Genomic DNA, 9,629 nt, shown 5'->3' on the forward strand with positions numbered 1-9,629 from the left:
ACCGCGGTGGATGATTCTCTCTAAGATTCTGGAGAAAGTAGTCGCCAAACAGTTGTGTGACTTTTTACATAGCAATAATTTATTTGAGGATTTTCAGTGCAGGATTTAGAGTTCATCACAGCACAAGACAGCTCTGGTTAAAGTTTATAATGACCTTTTTGATTGCCTCTGACAATGGACTTGTCTCTGTACTTGTATATTAGATCTTAGTGCTGCATGACCCATGACCATAATATTCTCTTTACAGAGACTGAGCATCAAATTGGCATTAAAGAACGCACTAAGCGGTTTACATTATTTACGATTGTTCGCAGTTTGTACATGTTAACGATGAATCTTCAATAAATACAGAGTTAGTCATGGATCCACAAGGTTCTGTACTTGTACCAATTCTATTTACTTGTATAATATGCTCCCTTTAGGCAACATTATTAGGAATCACTCCATTAACTTTCACTGTTAAGCAGATGATACGCGCAGTTATATCTATCAATCAAGCCCGATGAAATTAATCAGGTTATCTAAATTACAAACATGTCTTAGGACATAAATCCTGGATGAGCTGCAATTTTCTGATGTTAAACTCGGAAAAAAATGAAATTCTTGTACTTGCCCCAAAAATCTTAGAGACTCACTGTCTAAAGATATAGTTACTCTAGGGATGGCATTACCTTGGCCTCTAGCACCAGCTGTCAGGAATCTTGGAGTTATCTTTGATCAGGATTATCAATCTTAACTCCCATATAAGATCTCCAGATCTCTAGGACTGCCTTCTTTCATTTACGTAATATTACAAAAATTAGACACATCCTGTCACACAGATGCAGAAAAACTAATCCATGCATTTGTTTAACTTCTAGGCTGGATTACTGCACTCTTATTATTCAGGTTGCCCTAATAAATCCATTAAAACGCTCCAATTAATCCAAAATGCTGCCAGCACGAGTACTGACAGGAACTTAGGGAAAAGAGATCACACTTCTCCTGTCTAGCTTCTCTGCATTGCTCCCTGTACAATTTAGGATAGAATTTAAAATTCTCCTCCTCACCTATAAAGCTCTTCATGGTCAGGCCCTTCTTATCTTGAAGAGCTCATAGTACCCTATTACCCCTCTAGAACCCTACGTTCTCTGAATGCAGGGCTACTTGTGGTTCCTACAGTCTCTAAAAGCAGAACAGGAGCCAGAGCCTTCAGTTACCAAGTCCTCTCCTGTGGAACCAGCTTCCAGTTGTGTTCGGGAGGCAGACACCCTCCAAATTTAAGAGCCTCCTGCCATGGTCCTGCTGGATTGCCATACCAATTACTGTTGTTGCTATGCACCGTTCTGCCGGTCTTGTCTGTCTCTCTCTCTCTCTCTTTCTCTCTCTCACCCCAACTGTGCAGGACAGACGACCCCCCACCTAGAGCCGAAGGATCTGTCCTAGGTTTCTGCCTTAAAAGGCAGTTTTTCCTTGCCCTTGTCGCCAAGTGCTTGCTCATGGTGGTAGCTCGCTGTTGGGTCTCTGTTAAATACATGTTATAAGGAGTTTGGGCTAGAATGCTCTATTTGAAAAGTGCCTGAGATAACTTCTGTTATATTGGCGCTATACAAATAAAATGAATTGAATTTGAATTGAATCTCGGTAAAACAGTTTCTGAGATCTGGTTTGAGTTAATCACCAGAAACAATAAAAACACCATCGATTTCTTTTGTCATTTGTCATGTGACCCACACAGTCCACACAATTTTAGAAATTTGCATCTGGAGGGATGTGAACAGCAGCAACAAAAACACTTGTGAATTCTCTGGGCAGACAAATATGGATGGCATATATGGAAGGCCTTGATAGCACTTCTATCTATCTATAAAGCAAATCTCTGTCTGTCTGTGTGTGTGTGTGCTCAAATATCTCTGCAGATCAGGATCAGACTGACCTGAGAGTTTCAACAACTTTTTCTGCACCAGCCTCCAGTAGTGTTAAATCCTTTTTGTTGTTTTTTTGTCAAGACTATTTCCTCTGTTTGTTGTTGTAATACTCCAATTCAACCACAAGAGTACCACTAATACAACCCCATCTCTACTATCTATCTATCTATCCTTATCTATCTATCTTATCTATCTATCTATCTATCTATTAGTCTATCTATATATAAAGCAAGAATCTGTCTGTCTGTGTGTGTCTGTGGCTGTGTGTGTGGCTCAAATATCTCTGCAGATCAGGATCAGACTGACCTGAGAGTTTCAACATGGCTGCTGTGTGGTTTAAGGGGTGTGCAACGTCAGCTTTGTTGGACCTATAAAGATACCGTTATAAATTATTTCATAAATGATTTCCGAATTCTGCTAGCTTACCAACGATAGCCACCGTAGCCACATGCGCACCAGAGCCAATCACTGCAGAGCCCAAACAATCCTGGAAAGTGAAAGTAAACTGATGTCTCGCTCCGTAGGGCTGACGGTCGCGTGTATTTTGATTTTTGATCACAACACTCCGTGAGTTTTTCGCAGTGACCAGACGCTTTTTTTCGGGCAGAAATGGTGACGAAGAGTTGTAGGACAGGCGGAGGACAAGACAGGAGGACAGACGTTCTCCACGTATGTACAGCTGTGGTATTTTTTTTCCTCATATAAGTTTCTAAAGACAGTTACAGTTACTACGTTACTGTGTTTGGGCCTGTACGTTGCTTTGTGGGACATTTCTCTTTATTAGTGAGTGAGAGACCTCTGCAGTTATCAGACTGTCTGACCGACACGCCCTCGCTCTGCACCGTTCGCTTATTCGCTCACACTGTAGGCGGTTAAAAAATAATGCCTCCCTGAATACTACCTCCAGAGGAGGATCAGGGACGAGCGACATTTCCCCCCTCGCCGCATCTGAGTCTTTCACACAGAGGAGGGTGCGGAAATTGCCTTGCTAAAAGCCAAATTATATGAAAACACAATAGTTATCAATCTACACATTTCACAACAAACCTAAATGCCCTGAAGTCCACCTTCAAACACAATCTATTGGCCATCCATGAAACAGCTACTTAACCTCCCACTTTTCCATAGCAATACATACTTCCTATGGCACTGCAGCTAGTGTTCTAAACAGGAATAAAAGCATTTATGTTTTCTTCAAAGTGAGTTTGATTTCTCCATGACTCTAAACACAAGTTACATACGTTCTGTTAGCAGCTATATTTAACTGTCTTGTCTTTCTTTTGGCTAAAAATGTATTATTCAGTTACTATAGCGTTAGCTATACTGATGTTAGCCTGCCTAGCTAGGAGTAAAAACTTCTTGTTCATGGCAATCAACAGCTACAATTGAGTCGACCGCATAGCTAACATTAAGTTCACTGTAACATGTATGGCAATTTTTAAGAACCCTATACAACCCTTTGACCTTTCATGTAAAACTGTTAGCGGCGTTCGTTGATTTGCAAGTAAGGAAACTCGAAGTCGGAAATCCGTTTTAGAAAATGTATTTGAGCATTGAAGAATTAAAAGAACATGTACATGGACTTCTTTGCTACTGAAAACCACAGTTCACTGCTCTAAGAGTGAGCAAGTTGCGCCAGCCAACGTCCCAAAAAGAAGTGCCTAACTTACAGGTATACAGAGTTTTGTATGAGAATGTGCTGCTATCTTATTGTCTAGAAGTGTCGATGGGGTTTAGACTTAGCTCCCCCCTGATATGGCCCATCTCGATGTCCGTCCTCTGCTCTCGCGTCTCCAATCGGAAGCGGGTCAGCAACCTGGGGGAGGAAGAACCTGCTGCTGCCTCTCCCTGACTGTTAACTCCCTTCACAATAAGAGCATGCTGTCCGTATATTACACCCTGGGTGTGCAGATCTTTAACAACAACAACCTATGTGTAACCAAACCACGCCCTTAATGTGCAAACAATTATTCTGGAGTGAGCGCATCATAACACTTATGCTAAGTAGTATAAAAACACTCATTGTTTCTGATATAATACAGCACTTGTATTGCTATTGAAATATTTATACCTAACAAAACCATAATAACTGTTAAAGAGGCTATTATATTGCAATATAACCTTCAGCCCTGTTCTAACTACACTCTATGTCAAGTTAAAACAACAGGATGTTGAGACTTCAGACAAGAAGCTGTGTTTACTGTCCCAGAACTCAGAATGTGTAACTGTGTTAGAGGACGTCCAACGGGGTAGTGGAGGTTTGCCATGAGACCATCATGGATGACTGAATTAAAACCTTACAGAAAGACAAGATCATTACTTGTATGCTTTATTAAAACAAATTGCCACCACAAACATGAGTCACGGTAATGTACTTATGGATTGCAATCCGCTCACTAACGTGAGTCCTCTGGGATTAAAGCTATATATTTGTTCATCTTGACAATATAACCTGTCAGAAGGCTAACGCTAACCGCATACTAGCACAGTCGTCAGGCCTCATTAGTTAATAGGTTTTTAAGCGGCCATGCTAGGTGTACGTCATTCATATCCAAAAAAAGCCACTTCCTGTGTCCATTTGCTAATATTCTAACGGTTCAATAACAGTAAAATAGGGCAGTATGACGGAGTATTAGGGCCGATACTAAGAGAAAAGAAAAAAATTATTTTTGGTGCGAAATTCATGAAATAAAGTCCATAATATTACGAAGAATAAAGTCATAACTTTTTTAACGACAAAATTATGAATAACGTTATTCTTACCGTCGACTGTACGCTACGACTGAGACAATCAGCCAGCTGCTGGGCCTCTCAGGCGAGCTGGCTGTTTGGTGAGCTGCCTCACATCAGATCTTGATATACTACGAAGCTGTCTCTTATTAAACGACTTTTTCTTGCATTTGCCCCTCGACGAAAAAGAGAAGACAGCAGTACTTGGCTGAAGTTGATACAGTTTTTCCTTGTAGCCAGGTGACCGGTTCCTGGCTGTTAGCCATTGTTGTTTACGTTACCTAAAAATGCCCTAATGGACACGCGGAACCTGATTTCTAACGGATTCCTTACGTCACACTAGCCATCCCCAGAAGGCCCAAGTTCATTCACAAATAATGGCAAAATAAGTTTCCCACCGACTTTATCCTCATTAAACTTTTTCTTATGAGTTTTGATCTTAATCGTCAGCTTTCAATCTTTCAACACAGCATGATATTCATTTAAAGTAACCTATCCTATTTATGAGGAAAATAGACGATAAAAGCCAGGTATTTTGCTTTAGGCGGGGCTACCTTGTGATGACAAGCTCTGCTGGCGACCTGTCAATCAAGCCTAGAGTGCACATTCACACACCGATGCACATTCGTAATAGAGCTCGTTCAGGCAATCCATGTGTTTGACCAGCAGATGGCAGTTGCTGGCTATACAAATTTGTGACAAGCTCTATGAATGACCAGAGTGGATTTTTCTGTTAAGCCTTAATTAAGCGTATTTTCAACTGTGAAACCTGAAACTGTTATGTCAAGATTGCCAGCTGTTAGGTGTCACAAGCATGATAACTGCATAATAGCATCAAAACGGGTAAAAAAATCATCACAGATTCCCATGTTCTGTTCACACTGATCTGTTCACACTGATATAAAAATAAAATCATAAAAATGCATTTTGTAAGAAAATTTAAATATAAAATATATATATTTTTTGTTGGCTTAAATCGACACCATTTGTCATAACACATTAGTATCATGGCTCACGTTAGCTGGGGAAGTTTTTTGCAAGCATATTGTTATGCTTCTCATCCATTTAACTTAATTATTGTAAACTCTGGAGGACTTTTGTCAGGATCCAGTAGGACTGATAACTTGTTTTTTCAGTGATCAGATTGGTTGATGGTGAGGTTGTTTTTTGATACGTTTTAATTTGATATAATCTCTTATCTATTGAGGATTCATTGAAACTGTTGGCCAGATCAGGTGTGGGTATATTCAGACAGGTAAAGGCTTTGACTATCAAACTGTACAGAATTTTGAGACGCTTTTCTCATTAAAAATGCGAGGAGCCAAGTGGGACAGTATTAATAACTTGTGATTCACAGTTAGAAACTATACATTTGTGATCAGATACAGTCATATCTAGTAATTCCACAGAGGATATTCTTACACCCAGGGTAAATACAAGGTCCTGTGTATGACCACGATTATGTGTTTGTCCACATAAGTTAAAAGAAGTTGTGATGTTTAAAAAATCTGTAGCATGAACATTAGTGGAGTCATCAACATGAATATAAAAAAAGGCACATAGAACAACAACAAGTGTGGATACAAATTTAGGGAGTTCTGCTGAAAAGTTGCCAGGTGGCGTTGGGGGGTGATAAATGATAGCAAATAAGATTGGATAGAGACTGCCAAGTTTAAAAGTGAAAATTTTAAAGGACTTAAATCCATCAGAAGATACAAGCGCTTCCTAAAAACACTCACTACACTCACTGACCCTGAGTTTGACATAGTTCAACAAGCTGACTATAATCATTAGTTTATTTTATTGCAACCAAGTTTCTGTTATAAAAGCATAACATTTGCAGATGAAATAAAACTACTCATATTTTACCAGCATTTGGCTGATGCGACTTTCCCACCCTGCCATTGGCACATCAGTTGTTTTACATTATCATAACATTTACTTTAACCTTAAATATAACCACTTCATGCTTATCTAGCACACAGCCCATTATGGCAATAAATAAAAAGTCCCTGTTTATGTAACTATGGTATCTTCTTAGTCTTCACAGCAGAGTTGAAAGCAATCTAGTTAGCAGCTAACTGTTACAAGTCATTGTGGGGGGGTTTGAAAGGTGGATCTGTAGCTTCCAACTTGGCAGCTTCTGAACAGATTTGGAAGACTTCTGGTTTCAGGCTAGACTTCAGCCCGACTCAAAGCTGCTAACTAGCTAGACTCCATCACACACACGTTACCCAATACCCAAAAGGAAACCTGCCTTGAAAGGGAACACTTGGCTAGTAACTCATGGGTGCAAGTACAACAAAATCCTACCCCTGTGCTGCTAAATCCTAGAGGAAACACTCACATGTGATGTAAGCCACATATACGTCAATGACGTAAAAGACTAATGACAAACTTGGGCTTCTTTCTTTATTGCTTCCCAACAGGACAGTTCCAATAAAGGAAAAGGAGATGATGAAAGACATGGCAGGAGGAGTTGTCGTTCCCGTTCCCGTTCACAATCACATTCCTATTCTCATTCACATTCCTGCTCAGTGAGGAGGAACTCTCGCTCTTGTTCTAGACACCGTCACCGAAGATCTAGAACTCATTCTCGATGCAGTTCACAGCACCACAGGACCAGGTCCAGGTATGAAGGAAAAACCATTAAAAGCTTGGATATTTTCTGCAGCGCTTTTTCATATCCTTGCTGTTTGTGCATTTTATCCTTGACATAAACTTAGGATAATGGTGATCTCAATTTTCCAAAAGAAAAAGTAAAATTAAGAAATTATTATTTTTAACACTTCCTCCAATTCGGTTGTCCAGTTTATGAGACATGTGTGCCAGCCACAGTATGTTTTTCTTTGTACCGTTATCACTCATTGTTGGCTATAATCAACACAGTTTGTCTGAATAAATAAGTTATTATCATGGATCACTTTGCTGGCATATCCACTCAGATGGTATTTTCCAAGTGATAATGTTAGTGGACAAGCACGCTAAGCTTAGCCAGCCAGCTGCAATGCTGTGCTGCATGGATCCAGTGCTAGCTGCCCTGCAGCGCAAGTGGATTAAATCAGCTCATTAATCCAGACTCCTGGGGTTGTCTGCTAGGTAGGCTAGCTTGGAGTTTACAGTTGTTGGGGTTTTTTTGGGCACTTACAGGTTGCCTTGTTGGCTGGTGTTGCGGGCGGTCAGGTAGGATAACCTTATTCAGCCTGGCTGGGTTGTAGCTAGCTAGCTAACCTTAGCTTACTTGCTTGTTTACATTATTACTAGCAAAATACTATCTGAATAAATGTGTTAAGACAAACTGTTGATTTTTTGCTAATAATAAATGACGATACAAAGCAAGTTTTGTTAAAGGTCCAGTGTGTAGGATTTATTGGAATCTAGCGGTGAAGTTTCAGTTCGCTACTAACTGACTAACTAACTCTCTATTTGACGACCTGGGAATGAGAATGGCCTAAAAAGTGAGATGAGAAACTACGGATATTTAGTCAGTGTTTGGTTTGTCCGTTCTAAGCTACTGTAGAAACATGTCTTACTCCCTGACACTACAGGTGACACTGGATGTGTGTAGGTAAAAACGACTTACTCCATGGTAACATCAACCTATATTCAGGTCATTATACACGAATGAAAACATTCCATCACAAAATACGTCATTGCTGTTTACCAACACAAAAAAGTTTACAACACAGTTGTACATCACCACAATTTTAATCTGCTGGAAGCTAAAGTTGGTGGTGAATCATAGGGTCATTCATTAAATATGATACTATTTTGATTGTTTGCCCACAATATCGGAAATGACACAACAACTTGTGAACCACTGTGATGTTTATGCTTTATCTTGTCATGATATGGCGGATGGTAGCTCCTCAGAGAAGAGAGAGTGTTTGGATGAATCCATGCGGTCTACTCAAGGTCCTTCAAAAGACCTCCAGCTGTCTCAGCTGGCCTTCAGCCCTACCCGAAGAAACATCAAATCAGATCAACTGACAGAGTCAAGCGCAGAGCTTCAGAGTCCTGACCAAAGTGAAAAGCCATCAGAGAAACAAGAAAAGGAAACAGAGGACACAACACAAAAACTAGGTAGGACTGTTTTTTGTACTTAGCTTAGCATTGTATACTGTACACAAAGATACAGGGTCATTTAATTGCCATTTTATAGTTTTTTTCTTTATGCTACTTGTAAAAACCAAAAAAAAACCAAAACATTTTGGTGATTTAATTAAAAAGATGTAAACATAATGTCTCTACGAAATATGGAACATGAAACACAATATTTTCAGAAAACCTTATTGCATAGTTATGTTTTCTATCATAAATTAAAAAAACAAAAATGAAAACATTATTATGGCATGTGCAAAATATTGGGCGTCCTATGACTTCTTTTCAGCACCTTAGGTCTGAGTCATTGTCGTTAGAAAGTGTCAGTGTTGTACTGCTGCCAGTTTCAAAACTTTACAAATACTCAGTCTTCAAACCTTGTACGAACCCTCAGCAATTATGAATTTTTCTGAACAGTTGGAAAGACAAGACAAACTAAGAGAGGGCAGTTTAGGGCAGCCGTGGAGGTCATGGTGAGATCTAGAAGATCAAGAAAACTCTTGGAGAGAACTCCTGGTCAAAAAGGCAAATCAAAACTTGAATGCACATCATAAAATCCAACGTCATTTGTATACAACAGAACATCTACAGATCCCTGATATGTTTTGGAAACAATTGCTGTTGACTGATGAAATTGATGAAGTGGGTAGATCTTAAAAGAGCTGTCCATGCAATACGGCCCAATAATATTATATATTTTTTGTTTATTTAATGTTTGCTGAAAATATAACATTTTATCTTCCATATCCTATAAAGGATGAGTTTACATCTTTTCAATAAAAAAAAAAAAAAATTAAAGCTGCAAGCAGCGTTGGGTGGGACCTCGCACTCCACGCAACTCGGGGCGTGCTGCGGCCGCGTCACGTGCCGTCGTTACACGTGCGGACCACA

Source organism: Morone saxatilis, unplaced genomic scaffold, assembly GCF_004916995.1.
Source record: "Morone saxatilis isolate NCDOM2014 unplaced genomic scaffold, NCSU_SB_2.0 Contig6, whole genome shotgun sequence".
In the NCBI taxonomy this organism is placed as follows: Eukaryota; Metazoa; Chordata; class Actinopteri; family Moronidae; genus Morone; species Morone saxatilis.